This window comes from Mirounga leonina, unplaced genomic scaffold (genome assembly GCF_011800145.1).
Source record: "Mirounga leonina isolate KUSES-001 unplaced genomic scaffold, KU_Mleo_1.0 Mir_170, whole genome shotgun sequence".
Classification (NCBI taxonomy): domain Eukaryota; kingdom Metazoa; phylum Chordata; class Mammalia; order Carnivora; family Phocidae; genus Mirounga; species Mirounga leonina.
The window spans coordinates 9,481,940-9,496,047 of NW_023270433.1; the positions used below are offsets into that span (position 1 = coordinate 9,481,940).

General features: G+C 40.4%; 1 protein-coding gene across 6 annotated transcripts in view; it reads left to right on the forward strand.

Annotated features, from left to right (window-relative positions):
* Window positions 1-1,732: 1,732 nt before the first annotated feature.
* Window positions 1,733-14,108, forward strand: part of MAPKAP1 (MAPK associated protein 1) — a 243,818-nt gene continuing 231,442 nt past the window's right edge. For 3 of the 6 annotated variants that reach the window (XM_035015806.1, XM_035015804.1, XM_035015809.1), the window contains exon 1: window positions 1,737-1,987. The gene's annotated coding sequence lies outside the window, so the exon portion shown is untranslated. Of the gene's footprint in view, window positions 1,988-3,744; window positions 6,243-14,108 lie in introns of those variants that run through there. The other 3 variants (XM_035015808.1, XM_035015810.1, XM_035015805.1) reach the window with 3 other exon arrangements.

The following is a 14,108-nucleotide window of genomic DNA, read 5'->3' on the forward strand; positions in this document are numbered from 1 at the left end:
TTGTGTGCCCGTATCTTGACTGTTGAAACTAACAGTTTTAGAAAAATCACACAAACCATTATATTAGTATCGCCATAAATTCAGAGTCTCCATTCTCAGTGGAGTCTCCAACATTATCCTTGAAATCTTATCGTATGTCCCTGCACACCAACTTGCCCACTATTTCAAAGTCAGTCAAACTTGACTGTAAGTTTCATGAGGGCAGAGGCCCTGTCTGGTTTTTTCACCATTGAACCTCCAGTGCCTAGGATAAACTTAATACATATGCACTCAATCAGTATCTGTTCACAGTAGTAGTAAGCACATTATGTAAATGTTAGTAAATGTTAGCTATGTACCAGGCTCTATTCTATGTGAGTTATATGTATTAACTCATTTAATCCTCATGACAACTCAATGAGGTTAGTTAGGACTTTTGTCATTCCCATTTTACAGATAAGGAAATTCATAGCGGCTGCTTGTAAAATGAAGTCACTAAACTAGTGAAAGGTACGGTTCCATAGAACCTGTACAAGCTTAGAGGGCCCAGTTGATTTCAGTTTTAGATAGGTTGAGTTTTATGTGTCTGAGAGACAAACAGCTGCTGTGCTTCAGACTGGAGCTCAAGAGGAAAGTGAAAATGAAGATTAATATTTAGGAGGGGACAGCTAACCCGGTGACCTTGGAAAACGGATTTTCAAACCTTGTTCACACACTTTGCTTTAGCAGAGCGCCTCCAATAAGTCCCCAGTGGAACTGTGGTGTTGTGTGTGCAAGAGAGCATTTGGGTATCAAGGTTCTTTTTTTACCCTGTATGAGCTAAGAGATCAATCTCATATTTGAAAACATGGGGGATGATACCTCTTGTATTTGTTGGTGACTTTAACATTGTGTAATGATGTCCCAGGGCTGAAATTCAGCCTTTTTTTTTTTTTTTTCCTTTTGCTAAGGTGAATTTTTGAGAGGCTTTCTGGGCCATCTCTCAGATAGGAGAGAGATCTTATCACTGCACTACTTGAGTCCTTCTTTCCCCTTCACGGTGTCTTCCCCTGGTTCTCTCCGGAGAGAGACCACCAACAGTAAGTTCCTGTTCTGCGCCAGTCCTCTTATCTCACGGAAAACTCCCTTCAGTTCTTTAAAAAAATTTTTTTTTTCATTTATTTTTTTTGGAAGTATAGTTGACACACAACTCCCTGCAGTTCTTGAGGAAGATAGTTATTTCCATTTTAAGGTAACAAGGGTAATAACTAACATTTACTAGGTGTTTATGAGTCAGGCACTGTCCTAAGTGCTTTACAAGCATCATCCCATTCCATTCTCACAGGAATACTCCAAAATTGGAACTACTGTATGGATGAGAAAACCGAGAGTCAAGAGAGGAGAAGGATTATTTCTGAGGCTACACAACAAGTTACGGTTGGCATTTGAACCCAAGTCTTTGTGACCCAGACGCAAAGCTACCTTGTCACTCATTTCTGGATGAATTGAGGGCCAAGGAGAGGGAGATTTGAAGGAGAACCCTGATGTTCATTTCTATCCGACGCAAATCCACGGGTTGGTGCGTCCCGCCAGATTCCCAGCTAACAATCTGTGTGACTCAGGCCTTATCCGGACCGCAGAAGTCCAGCGCATGCGTACGGCCTCCCCTTCGGCCCCGCCTCCCGGGAGAGCTTCGCTCTTTGCTCTCTGCTCTGGGGCTTGCGCACTACGTCCCCAGCCAGCGGCTTCTTCCCGGTCGGGGACTTCCGGTGCGCAGGGTGCGGTTCCGGGTCGTGGCGCGGCTCGGGGCAACGGGGCTGCTGCTCGGCCGGCCGGCGGCGGCGAGCGGTGGGGGCATGAGGGCGAGCCGGGAAAACGGCAGTTGAGCCGGCGGGGAGGAGCGCCAGTGCCCGAGGATTCCGAGAGTGCGGAGCTCGGGGCAGGGGCCGGGAGGCGCGGGGAAGCTGGGCCCTTCCCTCAGGAACGTGTCCCGGGGCCGAGCCGGCCCGTAGTGTGGCAGCAGCTTCAGGTAAAGGTTGCCCCAGCCGCTAGCTCCCTCGCTCACTCTCCCGTCAGCCCACCCGAGGAGCCTGGCGGCCCTCCTCACTCCTCCGCTCTGAGTGTTGCCCGGGGGTGGGGGGGGGGGGGGGGGGGGGGGGTAGCCTGCCTGGCCCTTGATCAGGTCTCCATTGAGCATCCGTTTCCTCGTCCTTTACAGAACTGGAGGCTGCTGTGAGCCTGACAGCTGGGTGTGTGATTGGGGGAGGAGAAGCCCGTGGCCTGGGTAGTGTTGGGTGGGGGAGGGCTGGCTCCGATAGTTTCTGGCCCTACCACTTGGCAACATCTAGGTGTTCTAATCTTCATAACATGAGAATTGTTTTTAAAGCATTGTCTGTGTGGTTCCTGTTTCCTTAGCTCCCCTTCTCCCCAAATGTCCCAAAGGAGTAAGCAGCCTTGCAGAACTTTTTTTTTTTTCTACCTGGAGTGCTGCTGGAACTTGGATTCAGCTTTTTATGAGAATGGCAAGGAGTCTTCTAAATCTAGTTAAGGCTAAAAAAATATATATATATATATGTATATATGTAGTTTAAACAAGATTATTAGTTTAACTGAAGACCCAAAAGTTGACTCAGAAATTGGTTAAAATTTTATTTGGAATGAATGCAAGTAATTTTTGAAGCCTGTCACAGTACATGGCACTGCGCAGAGCATCATGTTATAAACCAAAACCAGCAAAGTTAAAAACTTCCCCAAGGGTAAACAAATGGAGACAGGTCTTAACACACATCAGTTAAAACAAAGTCAACATTCTCGTTCCATTTTTCAAGCAAAAGGGGAGGATTATTAATTTAAAAACCTAATAGAACAGGAAAAGTTGGCACCATGTTTTATTCCTCATTTTGTGAGCCCACACAAGGTGCTTAGTAAATGCTGAAAGAGTTCTTGATGAAGCATTGATTATTGTTTTCATCTTTTTCAGTTTACACACTTGCAAGTTTGCCGGGCCTTGTGAGGCATGCTAGTGGCCCCTTCGTTATTTAGCTTTGTGCTCCTATCTACTTTCAGTTACTGTGATGCCAGACTACCCACATTATATACCTCTTGATCTGGCTCCAGCTTATGCTTGAAAAAGTCCCCTTCCTTAATTCCCTACCCCAGTCCTTTACTCTAGATAAGTAGGACCCGGAATCACCTTTGTTTTCTCTTTGTCCATTGTTTTTTGGTAGGACATTCTCCCCGCCTAGGTTTCTCCTTTTCTGTTTCCATTTTTGAGATGTTTCCCGGGGCCCAGCAGACATTGGTCTCTGTCCACCAAATCGGGACAACCCAGGTTGGAAAAGATTCCTTGTCTGGAATCCTATAAACACTCATTATAATAATTTCAAACATTTACTGAGAATATACCAGGTACCATGCTAGACAAGGTATGGGTAAATAAGACTCAGTCCTTGCCTGCAGGGTACTCCGTTTAGTGAGAGAGAGAAAGAAATGCAAGACAGTGATAAGTACACTGTGTGAAGGTTCTTTCTGTGATACTGTGATAGCACAGAAGGAGGGGTGGGTCATTAACTTTTGAGGAGTGTACTACGGTCAGGTAATGCTTCATAATGTGGGGTTTACTAAGTATTACTTACTATGTGCTGAAACTATAGGTTTCTCTTATTTAATCATTTTAACCTCAGTTTACAGATAGGAAGATGCAGGATAAATTACACATCTGGTATGAGACAGAGGCGGGATTCAAACCCAGGTCTGTCTGATACCTACATCTGTTCTTTTTTTCATTATGTGCTCTGCCTTCTTTCACACACCACAACACTATATACAAGTGCATATTGAAGAAACTATAAAAGAAAGAATATGAATGTCAAAATAAATGGTACAGATAGTCCTTTAAATGTAGAGAAGGTTATGATCTTCCAAGGTCAGAAGGTGGTAGAGGGGTCAGTTCAACTTTGAATGTGAACATGGAAGACCTATAGAGAGTAACATGGACTCTGGATTCAGTTCCTTGTCCCTCCTCTTACTCCTTGACCTTTGGCAAGTTTCTTAATTCCAATCATTACTTTCCTCAAGTATGGGTTGGGATAGGGGGATTATACTGATCTCATGGAGTGTTGTGAATATTGAATGAGCTAATGTGGATAAAGGGCCTGATACATGGTTAATGTCCCCTGAAATGATAGTTGTAAGATGCAAAGATGCAATGTCTATGATGGTTTTAGAGTGGTGAGTAGACCAGACTGAATAAAGCAAGCCATTGCTTCTTTTAGTGGGGATACTGCGAAGTAAATTGGAGGGTCTGTAGGAGTCAGAGTCAATGAGGGCTTCAGTGTCAGTCAAGAGAGGTAAAGTCCCGTTTCTGCTCATAATTTTCTAGTTAATAAATGCTTTGACACTCTCTGATTCATTCAGCAATGCCAAGGAAAATGTTAAGAACCTGGGATGCAAAAAGGAATAAAACCAGTGCCCACCCTGAGGTGGTTGACCTTCCAGTGGGGGAGATGTAAGTATGTGCAGATAAACTGTAGTAACGTACTATAGGTACTGCGAAAGCAGTCCCCACAGAGTACCGTAGAGCACAAAGGAGGGAACCCTGATAATGGTAGCTAATGAGCACTTACTGTGTGCCAGCATTGTGTTAAATGCATTGTCTTATTCCTGTACCGAACGGTGTTGTTAGCATTCTGTTTCTACAGATGATGAAACCAGAGTGCAGAGAAGTTAAATAAGTTCCTTGAGTTTGTGCAGCTGTTGGAGCTGTGAGTAGAAGAGATTGTCTGCTAGACTTTGGGACCCTCTGATGAGACTTCAGAGAGATGCTAGCCCTTGAGCCATAGCTTCAGAGTAGCTTCGGTGTGCTGGACACTATGCTAGACAGCAGGGATAATGAGTGAGTGTGGCCGCTGCCGAAGCTCATGGCCTCATCTGTCATGGTAAAAATAATATATATATTTTGGTGGAGTGGAGGAGTGCTTTTGGTTGTTGACTCATAACTGAAGACTTCAGAAATGTGCAGTTCAGTGGATTTGTATATATTTTAGGGGAAGAGGATTTGCTGGAAATCTGTTATTCTGATGTATAGGCCTTATTGTTAAAGACAAAGCAATAGATGCCAAATTATATGACTAGGAATTCTGTCACATTGTATTTTTTCCCCAGAGGAGGTGCCCTGACCTTGTGTTTTCTGTGAGTTTGAGGTTTTAGAGAAGTTTTGACTCAAAAGTTAGCACATTTCAGCTTGTGCTAAATTTAAAACAATTGAGCACATATATTTTAGTCATTGTTAAATGTTTTTGTATATCTTGCTTCCTTCAGTCTTTGTGGTTCTGTGAGATAGGTGGTATTACCTCCATTGAACACATGAGCAACCTGAGACTTGGTGGTTAAATATATTGCCCAACTCACATAGCTAGTGAGTGATAACACCAGAAAAAATAGGCCAAAAAAGAGTAAACAAATATTGATTAGTTCTCTTTTGAATATGTACATCAGGGTTCCCTAGCTCAAGTGCCCGTGATGAGGAGTAGGCCAGACCTTGGTGGATTGGATGGCATATGACTAGTCTGAAGATTGCAGTTGCTGCTCAGCTCCACTTGCTTATTGCTGGGTGACGAAGGGGTCTGGTGTCCCTGGATCTTCTGAGGGAGGATATTCTTTTTGTTTTTTATTTATTTTTTATTAAAAAATTACTTTAATCCCCATGAGGGATAATATTCTTTTTTTGGGGGGGAATAATATTCTTGAGGGAGCATTCAAGAGATGCTGAAAATCTGGATTTTAATTACTTAATTTTAAAATTTGCCATTTAAAAAATTATTGTATAGACCAAAACACGTCTGTGGGCTCTGTACAGTCCAGGCTGCCTGATTATGAACTCTGATCTACCTGATGGCTGAAATTTTGGTGCCCACTGTTCAGAGCAGGAGGTACCATACATGTAATGGTTATTGATCAGAAGTCTACTGGTAAATTGCCAGAGTAGGGGTGTATTGTAGTTAACTCATACTGATTATATTTGGGGAAGTGGCAGGGTGAATACTTTTATTTATAATCAGGCTAATTTTCAGGGAGGATGGGGTTTAGATGAGATGACCTTGTAATACTTTTGTGTTCTTAGCACTTTAAATGCTACATTCTTGTCTTTTGGTCCTCTTTACAGTACATGAAGTGAACAAGGAGGATCATCATAACCTCTTGAGATGAAGAAACTGGTGCCCGTGAATGACAGTTTAGTAGAAAGTGCACCAGGTTGATTGAGAGGGACTTGAATTCTGAATATAGTAAGCCTTTTGATTTTGGTCAAGTCATTTACAAATCCTTGTATCTTTTTCCCATCGGGATGATAATGAGGAGCTCGACTCAAGTCCTGCTAAGGTCTTTCCAGGATGCCAAGCTTCCCGATTCTGATTGACACTCTTAAAGTCACACAAGTGATTACTGGCAGACCCCAGTGGAGAATGGTTCAAATCTAAAATGCTGCTCCTTCTCTCATGATGGCAGGTAGAGAGCCACTGCTCAGCTTTTCCCTCTGTTCTTTGTTCATCACTAATTCCGGGAAAGGACCTTGATAGGCCAGGTGCTTCCCAAATGCATACAGTGGTTTGTTGACTTTATATACACAAGATTGAAAGGGGCCATAGAGACACCCAGCATAGTGAGAGAAATATGGTCAGGGAGTTCCCAGCCCAAGGGTTTAATTTATTTTTATTTTATTTTATTTTATTTTATTTTATTTTATTTTATTTTTTAAAGATTTTTTGACAGAGAGAGAGACAGCAAGAGAGGGAACACAAGCAGGGGGAGTGGGAGAGGGAGAAGCAGGCCTCCCGTGGAGTGGGGAGCCTAATGCGGGCCGATCCCAGGACTCTGGGATCATGACCTGAGCCGATGAAGGCAGATGCTTAACGACTGAGCCACCCAGGTGCCCCTATGTTTATTTTAATACCCAGCTTCCACAAGGTGAGAACTGAAGAAATATTCTTCTAGATACTTGTTTTCATTCATACTCTATTGTATAAGGAAATAGCATAGAATATAAAAACGAAGAAAATAAATCCTGACCAGTCACTCAAAATTTATTATCTCTAGTTGGCAGCAGTCTAGATATACAGAGGAAATAGATTTAATATAGGAAACAAAATTTGGACCCTAAGAAGAAAACAGTTTTAAGTAATTGAAAGTGTGAAAAATAGGAGAAAGCACTTAAACAACAAAACTTAAATTCTGGAAACAGCAAGAAGGTACTAGAGTAACTATTGGAATTAGATTATAGTAATTGCTTGTGAAATAAATTGAGTATTATGTCACATTTACCCCTAAATGTATGCAGTGTTAGATTCATATACTTGAGTATATTTTTATATATTTGGATATATTTTTATTATATGCTTTTATTGATGCAGACAAAATGGACTGAATGTGTAAAACCTCAAAAAAAACCACATTTTTTAGTTCCCTGTGGACTTATCTTAAGGTACTGTATTATAAATAAGTACTCTTTCAGTAGAGAAAATGGTAGAAAATTGTTGGAAGGAATAGTTTCTTTGTAAAGCAATTAAAAAAAATAAAACAGAAAATTTTTAATCTGAACTTTCGTTGCTGATGTAAAGGATACTAACAAGACCCGAGATTGAATCTTGAAGCAACGTGAGGTGGGGCTTTAGAGTCCCAGCCACCTGGATTGGAATGCTGGCTCTGTCAGTTATTAACTGTGTGAGCTGGACAGTCTGCAAACTGAGGCCAACACTGCCAGTCTTATCTGGTGCTTGGGAGGATGAAATGAAACCACTTAGTGAGTACCTGGTACTATTATGCTTCTGGAGAGATGCAGGTATCAGCGTGCAGGGGTATAACACATTCAGATACGGTATAATGTGATGAGAAATGACTCTGTGGAGTGGTTGTGAGGAAGTGAGACTCATTTTCATGTCTGGCTAATGGGATGAGTCTCGTTTGTTTCTAGTTGTGCTTTGTGATGTAGTGCACCTACCAAGCGTGCACTGTTGAGGAGGTGTCTCGGTATGCTTTTTTTAGGTGTGGAGTTGAATGAAGTCATCTGTTTAGGTTAGATGAATTGATCTGTTAAATACCAATAAAGACTTCCAATTGCTTATATTACCTTTTTTTGGTGTGCCCATGACTGCCCTTTGAAGTTGTTAAAACAAGAGATATTATGCTCTCCTTATCTCCATCTTAACAAATGCTGAAACTGAAGCCTAAGAAGTAAAGTGATTGAAGGCAGAGAGCTGATAATGACAAAGCTTGGATTCAAACCTTTGGCGTTTTTTTTTTTTTTTTTAAAGATTTTATTTATTTATTTATTTGACAGAGAGAGACACAACAAGAGAGGGAACACAAGCAGGGGGAGCGGGAGAGGGAGAAGCAGGCTTCCCGCGGAGCAGGGAGCCAGATGCGGGGCTCGATCCCAGGACCCCGGGATCATGACCCGAGCCGAAGGCAGACGCTTAACCGACTGAGCCACCCAGGCGCCCCTTCAAACCTTTGGTTTTATTGTTGTTTTTTACTCTGAACACAGTGCTTTTGCCACACTTCCGTGCTGTTTTAGATTTGGTTGCTGACCCTTGTTTCAGGATGGTCATCAACTATGGCCCTTCTTACTCCTTTAAACTCAATGCCTGAAGAAAGTTGTTATTGATTATATTGTGTAAGCGTTTGGTTACAGGTATAATCTTACAATATGAAGTTTAAAATTTTAATAAAACTCTAATCATGATACTTATTGCTAGCAGAGATTGGTTACAAATATATTACTAGTGGGAATATGAATTGGTGAAAGTTTTCTGGAGAGCACCTTGGCATTATTTATCCAAGCCTTAAAAAATAAGTCATGCAAGCCTTTTGAGCTTGTAATTCCATATTTAGAATTTTTTATCAAGTTTTTATTTAAATACCAGTTAGTTAGCATACAGTGTAATGTTAGTTTCAGGTGTAGAATTTAGTGATTCATCACTTACATATGACACCCAGGGCTCACCAAGTACCCTCCTTAATCCCCTTCACCCATTTAGCCCTTCCCCCTGCCCACCTCCCTTCCAGCAACCCTCTGTTCTCTGTAGTTAAGAGTCTGTTTTATGGTTCGCCTCTCTCTTTTTCCTGCCTGTGTTTATATGTTTTGTAGAAGTTTTTGGTAAATAAATAATCAGATATGTGGAAAAATAATTATGTTGCAAGATGTTCACTGCAGTAGTACTTACATCAGCAAAAATTAGAAACAACTTTAGTAGTTAACAAAGAGAAATTATGGAAAGGCCATTGAATGGAAGTATTGTGCAGTCATCTTAGATTTTTAGAAGAATTTTAGTGATATTAATATGTTCATCATGTAATATACAGTGAAAAAAGGATATAAAACTATATAAAGTACAATCTTAATTATATCAAACATATATGCAAAGGAAAAGAATAGATTATGTATTTATACTTTTCTCTGTTTTCCAAAGTATTATCTGATAAATATAAATTATTTTTTAATAAAATCATTTTAGTTTAAGCTTAGTATTAAATATGAGTAGAGCTGGTGAAAATCATTTCAATCCAAAACTTTTCACTAATGCAGATGATCTGAAGTAATAAATGGGTTGTTATTTTCAAGTTTTTTTTTTTTTAAAGAATTTATTTATCTATTTGAAAGAGAGAGACTGAGTGAGAGAGAGTATGAGCCAGGGAAGAGGCAGAGGGAGAGGGAGAGGGACAAGCAGACTCCCGACTAAGCAGGGAGCCCGACATGGGGCTCGATCCCAGGACCCTGGGATCATGACTGAGCCAAAGGCAGCCACTCAACCAACTGAGCCACCCAGGTGTCCCTCAAAATTTTAACCTCAATTGGTTTACATTTAGCATATGGTTTCAGGACACCTGGGTGGCTTAGTTGGTTAAGCATCTGCCTTTGGCTCAGGTCATGATCCCAGGGTCCTGGGATCAAGGCCCACATCACGGCTTCCTGCTCAGCAGGGAGTCTGCTTCTCTCTCTGGCACTCCCCCCTACTCATTCTCTCTCTTTCTCTCTCTCTCTCAAATAAATAAATAAAATCTTAAAAAAAAGAATATGGTTTCATGTGTGTTGACATAAATGATGTTGAGGTTCCCAGGCTAGCCTTTCTCTCCTCCCCCCAAATCCTATTTAAGCCAGTATCATGGAAAAAGAGTTGTATTTGTGTTGGTGGTACCAGTGTCCTCTTCAGTGGCCGATGGGACTGTTGGTAGCCTTGTGACAGCTATCTTTCAGAGTACACTCCTATCTCTGTGAGGTTGGACATTGTTATATGGCGCTTTTATGTGAATTGAATGCTTATATACTGGGAAGTGCTTTTTTGGTATGGGAAATGATAAGTGTGACTTTCTCACTTTTTCTAAGAAAAAGGTCAAGGTTTGGGTTTTAATTTTTATGGCAACAGTATTAACAGTGCTTTTCTTATTGTCATGTATTTCATAATTGAAATTGCAGTAGTTTCAGCATGTACATACCAGCAAGATGGCCAGTTAGGGTTGTTGTTGTAAATGGTAATTCTCTTTTATACAATATAAAAAACATGCAAAAATTTTAACGATGTATTTGAGCATATTTAAATTGGGAAAATACCAGGCAAGATGTTTCTTTTTGTAAACTGCTTCTGTCCAAAGCATTCTGTATATTATCAGAATGAAAAATGACAGCACTTTGTCATCTGTTCAAATTGATATTGCACTCTATGCAATGACAGCTGAAAAAGCCCACAGGTGCCATATAAAGAGGTGACCATGTTGTCATATTTCATTTCGGCATCCCTCTGCAAAGCCATAATTACCTAATTAGGTTGTTAATTAGGAGATTAGCATTTCACTATATTGATAGAATGCTCTTTACCGGTGTGGGGCTAGATACAGATTTGTCTGCCCTAATTTATAATCTCTGCCTTTTTTGTACTTATTTATTTGCTTAAGTTCCTGATGTGGGGCAATTCGGTTTACCTGAGAAACAGTTGTCTATAAGGTAATGATGCTTTGATCACTGGATTAAAAGTTGCTGAGTTAAAATGTGAACAGAATTAAAAGGGTGGTCCATCCCCAAAACGATAATAAAAATTCTGAGTTGGTAAAATCTGTATGCTCGTTAGCATAGGCAACAAATACATAATAAGAAATAAAATTGTTGGTATAAAAAAAATCCAAAATACAAAACTAAGTCTGAAATGTGATAGAGATTTATTTACCCTAAACTAGGCGAAGGCAATTATTTAGTTATCTTGAATAACAAATGTCTATCATTTACACTGGAGACTTATAAAATATGTTAAGTATTTTGAACATGTTTCAGAAACTGAAGCTTGGTTAATGACTTTGGAACAAATATATTCAGTCTTCAGTTTAGACTTCCTTAGATAGTCATCATGCATCAGGGTTTATTTCATTTGTTTCTTCTGTCCATTAGTCTGTGCTTGGAATGTTCTCTTCTCACGGCCTTTGCAGTCCTGAGTGCTTCTGGAATTTGAAGTATTTCACAGTAACCTTCACTTAGTGAACTATGTGGAGTAAGCGGCATATCTATCAAGTGTGTCTAACCTTTTTTTGTGGGAGCAGGGTAGGGGCCAGCAAAATAATGATTTTCATGTATTTTCACTCCAGTGCATGTTTTGACTATACTGCTTGTAATTTGCGTTATATATACCTTTTCTGATCTTTCCAGTTACGGAGATTCAGAGTTTTAGGAGCACAATGTTAGGAGCGCCATTCCCACTGTGGTAGTAGCTTAGTTCCTTTTGATATAATCACAGTGAGAGCCGTTGTTGTAGAAAGCGCATGTGTACTTAAGGCCTTTTTCCGTGCAGTTGTTAGGAAGAATTGCGTTTTATATCTGTAATATTCTTTACAATGAAAAAATATTTTAAAATATTTGTATATGAAGAAAATAACATGTGAAGTCTTTTAGTCAAGTTAAGATTTTGCTTAAATGTAATCATTCATGTATTGGTCAATATCTGCTGACTATACGTGAGGCACTAGGCATATGTCTGGGAATTGAGCAATGAAGATTCCATACACCGACACTGCTATCATGGGACTTGCAGTCTGGTACAGACTAGTTTGAGAAATGTTTAGTAATGGGAGTGAAGGTGAGTATGGAGGAGTACCTGCTCTGGACTTGATAAGGTCAGACCTTCTTGGGGCAGGTGAAGTCTGAATTGGGGTCTGAAGGGTGAAGGAGCAAACTGAGCCAGTGGAAGGACTGAGAAAACTGTTCTAGACAGAAGGAGTACACGTTCAAAAGCTTGAAAAAAACTGAAATGTGCGTTTGGCTGGAGTTAAAAGAAGTAGAGGGGTAAGTAGAAGATGGAGCTGCAGATGTAGGCAAGGTTCAGTTTTATTAAAGAGTTTGGGAAGGCACCATAGGATTTTAAGACAAGTTAGGAAACAAGTTAGATGAGAGATGGTGGCTTGGATAGGTTATGGAGATAAAGAAAAGTGAATGAAATCTAAAGCAAGAAGAGGATGCATAGGATTAACTAAATGGCTCTAGGTTTCACAGAAAGAAGGGAGTCAAGGATTCTAATTTGGGCATTGTAATTGTTTTATAATTTTGAGTGTGAGAATGTACTTTAGTACATCAGAAAGAAGTCATGAGCCTTCTTTTCCAATATGACCAAAACATGTGCAGTACGACCAACTAGTTTTCTTTCGGGTGAGTTGGGAAGAGTATTCATATTTGAGTCACTTTTGATTCCTGCATTGTGACAGCAGCCTTGTGGGTATGCAATAATGTCTTACTGAAGTCCAGAGAAACTGAGATTTTTCCCGGTTTTCTGTTGCTGGGTTACTGGGTGGTGGAATTGGGAGCACACGGTAGCTCTCCAGAGCCTTGTGTTTTCTGCCATGCCATGTCGCCTTTCTGGTGTTATCCCCTTCTGTTTATTCCAAAGCGAAGAGAAGTACTCCTCAAGGACCAGTTGCTGACAGAGGTATTGTGTTGTTAACTCTGTGGCTTCTTCTGCCCAGCTCTAGTGTGGGTTAAAGTGTCTGATGCTTTGGTAGGAGAAGGTGCTCCAGCACCTGAGTGTTTCAGCCAAGTCCCAAGATTCTGTTGGGATTTCTGGTACTAGAATTTAATCTTCCTCAACTAGAAATGTTGACTAGCTACCTCCACACAAGTTCACTAACATATATGAAAGTTCTCCTTTTCCTGAGGAAAAGACTTGGAAGTTCCCATTTTTGCATGAGGCATTTCATCTCTCTTTGATATAATCAACATATATTGCAAAGTGTTTAAAAAATTTCATGGTTACCAAAAAAAATTTCATGGTTACAGTTGCCACCACTGTTCAGTTAAGTGATTTGCTGGCATCATTATGTTAGAATAGCCTGAAGTAGAAGAAATCTAGGATGCAGCATGGATTCTAGCCTTCCTGTGTTTCTACCCCCCAACCCCCATTTTAAAAATTGGGATATAATTCTTAATGCCGTAAAATTCTCCCCTTTAAAGTATACAGTTTAATTTTCACAAAATTGTATAACCATCATCACTATATAATTCAAGAACATTTTTATCACCCAAAAGGAAACCCCATACCCATAAGTAGTCACTCCTCATTCCTCCTTCCCACAGCCCCTGGCAACCATTAATCTACTTTCAGTGAACCTTTCATATAAATGGAGTCATACATTATGTGGCCTTTTGTGTTTGGCTTCTTTTACTTAGCATAATATTTTCAAGGTTCAGATATGTTGTAGCATGTGTCAGTACTTCATTCCTTTTTATTGCTGAATAATATTCCATTGTATGGAGAGACCACATTTTGCTTATCCATTCATGAGTTGAGGGAGATACGTTTTTTTCCCCACTCTTTGGCTATTGTGAATAATACTGCTGTGAACATTCCTGTGCAAGTTTTTGTGTGAACATATGTTTTCTGTTCTTTTGGAATGGATTACAGGGTCATATGGTAACTCTGCTTAACATTTTGAAGAACTGCCAACCATTTTACATTCTCAGCAGCAGAGTATAAGGTCTGCCCCCTTTTTGTTTCTGCTCTCTTCAGACTCTGTTGCTCTGGTCTGGGGTGGAAGCAACCTTAGGTTCGAAGAGGTCCATGAGCCCCTTGTCTTGATAAATGGGAAATATTCCATTTTTCTTGTTCCACCAGGTTTATTCTTCA